Here is a 6193-nt window from a genome sequence, read left to right as displayed (position 1 = left end):
TTTACAATGTTACCTGAAAGTGAGAACAGGCGTTGGCATGGCACTGTTGTAGCTGGCATCACAAGATATTTACGTGCCAGATGTGCTAAAGATTCATATGTCCATTCATGCTTCAAACGCCATTCCAGGGGACGTGCGTCCATGCTGATGATGGGTTCTGCTCAATAACAATCCAAAGTAGTGCAGACCAACGCATGTTCATTTTCATTATCTGAGTCAGATGTCACCAGCAGAAGGTTGATTTTCTTTTAGGGTGGTTCAGGTTCTGTAGTTTCTCTTTTAAGACTTTTCTTTTAAGACTTCTGAAAGCATGTTCCACTCCCCATCATGATCAGATTTTGGAAGGCAATTCAGACTCTTAAACCTTGGGTCGAGTGCTGTAGCTAGCTTTAGAAATCTCACACTGGTACCTTCTTTGCATTTTGTCAAATCTGCAGTAAAAGTGTTCTTAAAATGAACAACTTGTACTGGGTCATCATCCAAGACTGCTATAACATGAAATATATGGCAGAATGCGGGTAAAACAGAGATGGGGACATACAATTCTCCCTGAGGAGTTCAGTCACAAATTTAATTGATGCATTCTTTTTTTAACAAGCGTCATCAGCATGGAAGCATGTCCTCTGGAATGGTGGCCGAAGCACGAAGGGGCATACAAATTTTTAGCATATCTGGCACATAAATACCTTGCAATGCCGGCTACAAAAATTCCATGAAAATGCCTTGTCAAGGCTGATTCCCCACTCTGGAACTTAGGCTTCTGCTAGATTTTAAAAGAGCAATTCCAAAAATTAAGCACCCAAAATAGCTTTCTTGGGGGTTCATCTTAAAGGTTAGAAGCAAAACAAGAGCACCTGGGGTTAGCACAGAGGAGTCCACAAGCCAATAAGAAATAAAATGAATAATCCTAATTGCATTTTTCTAGACATTCCCTGATTACTTGCATATTTGGGGTTTCAGATAAGTAGGGTTGAGGTATGATTTGATGCTTTTTCATAGCTGGTTTTAAAGCTTTTTACAGCATAACTGCAGCCCTGTCCTGCTCTGTTCCCTCTCTCCAGAGAACAACAACAGACACAAAGGGAAAGTTTTCCCCCCATTTTTTAAAGTTCTAGCCTTCCCATTGGCTCTTTTGGTCAGGTGCAGACTCCCTTTTCTTTACCTGGGTGACTTTTTAACCCTTTACAGATAAAGCAAGCAGAGAACAGCCACCAAGAGGGACTTTATAACTAACTGGCTGGCTGGCTGGCTGTTATTAAAAGGGAGCTATCCCCCTCCCCCTTCATTTATCACATGCCTGTTCTCACTTTCTGGTGACACTGTAAATAAGAAGTGAGCAGCATTATCTCCTGTAAATGTAAACAAACTTGTTTGTCTTAGCAGTTGGCTGAACAAGAAGTAAGACTGAGTGGACTTGTAGGCTCTGAAGTTGTACATTGTTTTGGTTCTGAGAGCAGTTATGTAACAAAAAAAATCTACATTTGTAAATTGCACTTTTACAACAAAGATTGCACTACAGTACTTGTAGGAGATGAATTGAAAAATTCTATTTTTCATTTTCAAAGTGCAAATATTTGTAATCAAAACATACACCTTGATTTCAATTAGAACACAGAATACAATATATATGAAAATATAGAAAAACATCCAAAATATTTCATAGAATCATAGAATATCAGGTTGGAAGGGACCACAGGAGGTCATCTAGTCCAACCCCCTGCTCAAAGCAGGACCAATCCCCAACTAACTCATCCCAGCCAGGGCTTCGTCAAGCCTGACCTTAAAAACCTCTAACGAAGAAGATTCCACCACCTCCCTGGGTAACCCATTCCAGTGGTTCACCATCCTCCTAGTGAAAAAGTTTTTCCTAATATCCATCCTAAACCTTCCTCACTGCAACTTGAGACCATTACTCCTTGTTCTGTCATCTGATACCACTGAGAACAGTCTAGATCCATCCTCTTTGGAACCCCCTTTCAGGTAGTTGAAAGCAGCTATCAAATTCCCCCCTCATACTTCTCTTCAGCAGACTAAACAATCCCAGTTCCCTCAGCCTTTCCTCATAAGCCATGTGCTCCAGCCCCCTAATCATTTTTGTTGCCCTCCTCTGGACTCTTTCCAATTTTTCCACATCCTTCTTGTAGTGTGGGGCCCAAAACTGGACACAGTACTCCAGATGAGGCCTCACCAATGTCGAGTAGAGGGGAATGATCACCTCCCTCTATCTGCTGGCAAGGCCCCTACTTATATAGCCCAAAATGCCATTATCCTTCTTGGCAACAAGGGCACACTGTCGACTCATATCCAGCTTCTCGTCTACTGTAACCCCTTGGTCCTTTTCTGCAGAACTGCTGCCTAGCCAATCAGTCCCTAGTCTGTAGCAGTGCGTGGGATTCTTCCTTCCTAAGTGCAGGACTCTACACTTGTCCTTGTTGAACCTCAGATTTCTTTTGGCCCAATCCTTTAATTTGTCTAGGTCCCTCTGTATCCTATCCCTACCTTCCAGTGTATCTACCATGCCTCCCAGTTTAGTGTCATCTGCAAACTTGCTGAGAGTGCAGTCCATGCCATCCTCCAGATCATTAAATTTCAATTGGCATTCTATTGTTTAACAGTGCAATTAATCGCAATTAATTTTTTAATCACGATTACATTTTTTTAGTTAATTGTGTGAGTTAACTACGATTAATCAACAGGCCTGGTCTAAACACATCTGTCTGACCTAAAGCTTAGCCAGGTCTATCCAGATCCGCCCCCTTTTGGGGTTTATTCAGCTTGCCCACAGTCCATGTCCCTCTTTGACCATCCCCTCTAGGGAGTATGTTCCCTAATATCCACTCCCAAACTCCTTTATCTCCCTGTATCACATCACATGTTCTCAAACTGGTTTATGCAATGCTGGGGGTTGAGGGAGACACTTCACAGCCATTGTTCTCTACATTGTCTTTTAAGTATTGTTAAGTAGGGGGCTATCAGAGGTATTTGTCTGCTTTCCTATATGGGCTGTGTGGTCCTGTTGGAATTAACCCCTTTGTAATCAACCCCTTCACAGCTGCCAAACAAAAAGAGAAGAACATACAGTATTCATAAAATTTTATTAAAGTTAATGTTTAAAATTAAATATACACAAGTTAAGAGGGAAGGTACTGTACATCTGGGGTCAGGCTTGAGTTATGAGGGATTACACTTATTGGTTATCAGGATCGTGAGATACATACATGTCACATAACCAGCATAGACCCAAATTGGGGTGCAGGAGTTTTTAAAGCGTCAGTGGATAAGTGGGCTCCGGAACGCCAAGTCAGTATCATGAATAAGTACATGGGTGGGGTGTGTCCCTTAGTTCGTCAGGGAAGGAAGTGGGTTATTTCCCTGGTAGGCGGTCTCGATTACTCAATGTGGTATTGACGGTGTCCCGTGATGTGCTCCATGTAGGTGTCTCTGGACCACTTGATGGTGTCAGACACCAGGAGCTGTCTCATGAGCTGGGCATAGCATCGACCGACTTTGCACGCTCTCAGTACCAGCTCGTTGTGGGGGGTCTCACAAGCCCAGGGCTCCCATGATCAGGGCATGTATCTGGACCTGGTAGCCCTGGGCTCTCAGGGTGTCAGCCAGCGGGGTGTACTTCAACGCCTTCAATGCCCTTCATAATAGGTGTCCTGACCAAATTGGGTAATTACATTCTTCCCTGAATACCTTCTACATTTCCACATCTACACAGTTTTCCTTCTCCTGGCCTAAACATCTGCACAGCATTATAAATAGCTACTGCATTCCACCCCAAACATGGGTGCATTCAAACAGGAATCACTTAATTCACAATTTAAAAAGGGCTTTTTGTAACCCAGAAGAAGGAAAGTCAGTGAATCTTTCAGCAGAGGCTTAGAATCAAGGAATTAAAAGCCACTCCGTGGAATGTTGAAGATCTTGTAAATTCTTTGATCTGGATAGGGTGACCAGATGTCCCATTTTTATAGGGACAGTCCCGTTTTTGGGGGACTTTTTCTTATATAGGCCTATTGCCCCCCTACCCTTGTCCCATTTTTTTACAGTTGCTATCTGGTCACCCTAGATCTGGGCCTATTATTTAGCTTAGAAATTTTACAAACTCCAGGTATCTCCCCCACCACCCATCCCTTTTGATTTTCCTACCACTCTCCCACTTGTTTCTTTAAGCAAACAAACAAAGAAACTAAATGCAAAACATTAGCATTAATACAACATTAAGTTGAAATATCAATCAGTTAAAAGTGAGGTCATTCCAAAAGTTAAGGTGTCTCCCACAATATTAATTCAGCTGCTTTGTACCTATTTAGCATTTTGTATTTCTGTTTGCTTTAAAATGTAAACTTTAATGTATTGTTGTTCCCTACTGAGGTAAGTCTACCATTAAATATACTGTATGGTGAAAGGCTCCTGTTGACCTTAGATCAGGTCCTAAACCAAAAGGTGCAGTACTACCCTCTGGACGTACACTGTAGCAAAAACCTGAGTTTGCATGGAGAAATTAGAAGCCAGATGTTCTTTCCTTGTGAAGGTGCTGCTGGATTGATGAGTGAAGCAGCTCTGAGCAGCTACCCTACAGCAGCCATTCACCACACAGCAATAGGAAGTTACAGACAGCTAGAGATTAATCCTTCTGCTAGCTTCAACTTCTGGTTGGGCTGCTGCAGTTAAGAGTAGGAAGTGAAACAGGGAAGTGTTGCCAGACTGAAAGTTCCTGTCCAGCCCATTGTACCCAAAGATGGCACTTTTATTACTGTATTTTTGTTGTGCTAGATAAGGGTGCGCAATGCTTTGCCATAGCTAAAATGTGCTAGACAATGTCCTTGGCCCCAGAGGGCTTAGGTATAAAATGCCTGCACAGACAGTGCAACACAACATAATTCGTGCAGTTAAAAATAAGCATTCATACAGCACTTATCACAGGTAAGCTCTGCAGAAGGGTTCAACCACAGTAAGGTACAGGCATGGGCAGTGTTAGCAACAGTTTTGGAAATAAGGAAGGGACTCCTGAACTTTACATGGGAAAAAATGAAGTAAGAGAGAGTAGGTGGTGACATGGTGAAAAGGACAATAATGGCCAGAATCCAGGAGGTTTCAGATTTAGGTATTAAAAATAAAAAGAGCAAGATTGAAAAAAGATGAGGCAAATTCTGTGCACTTTAACTTCACTCTTGGAACCTCTGTGACATCAAGAGAGAAGGCAAACCACGCTGTCCCTGCATTGAACCTTGGTATTGTTCCCCTCATAGTACGGTACAGGAGGTACACTCTGTTATGCTAGTCTTAGTTACACGGAAGACACAAGACAATGGCCCATTGAGGAAAGCCAGCCTTAACCAATTAGTAGGAAATAAACAAGTATATCAATCATGTAGTAATGAGTAACCTGTTTGATGTCAATCATGTAGTAATGAGTAACCTGTCTGTAAGAAAGGGAATAAAAGAAAAGGTCCGGGACTTTCCTAGGACGCCTCTCTGCAGCACCGTCTCTGTTTCCCGTTACTACATCTGGTGACCCCGACGTGATCCAGACACAAGACCCCCGACTCATCGGCTGGCTTAGCCTTGGTGCACCACAGCACAACGCGCTCCCTCGTGAGTATGGGGGGGACTTATCCATTGAGCAAAAAGATCATGCAAAAGAGTTATTGAAACTTATCAAACAGGACGGGTGTACTGCAATATCGTTACGACACTTAGAGGAATTGCTCCGAGCAATTGAGTACAAGTGCCCATGGTACTCGAACCGAGGCTCCCTAGACCACTCCGATTGGATAAAGATCGGGGAGGCATTATTTCGGGAACCTCGAGCCGAGATCCAACATATTCTGTTATGGCAGCACTGTTCAGCTGCGGTGGGGAGATTACGAAAAGAGGCGTCCCCCTCCGCACCTGCCTTGCTCTCGGTGGAGGCACCTCCAGCATATCCCCGAGTGCTCCCACCGGCCCCTTCCTTAGCACCAAAAACTTCTACACCAGTGGTGGACACCCTGGGGCAGAAGTCTCTTCATCAGGGCGCTGTTTGCGCCGCCCTTGCGGCGGCGCGAGCAAGCGGACAAGACCCCTTATTGGAACAATGGGAGGGAGAAGTCCCTTTGGTGTTTCCTCTGTCTTATGACCCTCCCAATGAGGCAGGTGAGGTGGTAGCTCGGCACTCCACCCTCCCGTACTCAATTCTTTGGGA

The sequence above is a fragment of the Mauremys mutica genome, chromosome 7 (genome assembly GCF_020497125.1).
Source record: "Mauremys mutica isolate MM-2020 ecotype Southern chromosome 7, ASM2049712v1, whole genome shotgun sequence".
In the NCBI taxonomy this organism is placed as follows: Eukaryota; Metazoa; Chordata; order Testudines; family Geoemydidae; genus Mauremys; species Mauremys mutica.
This window is presented reverse-complemented; position numbering follows the sequence as displayed.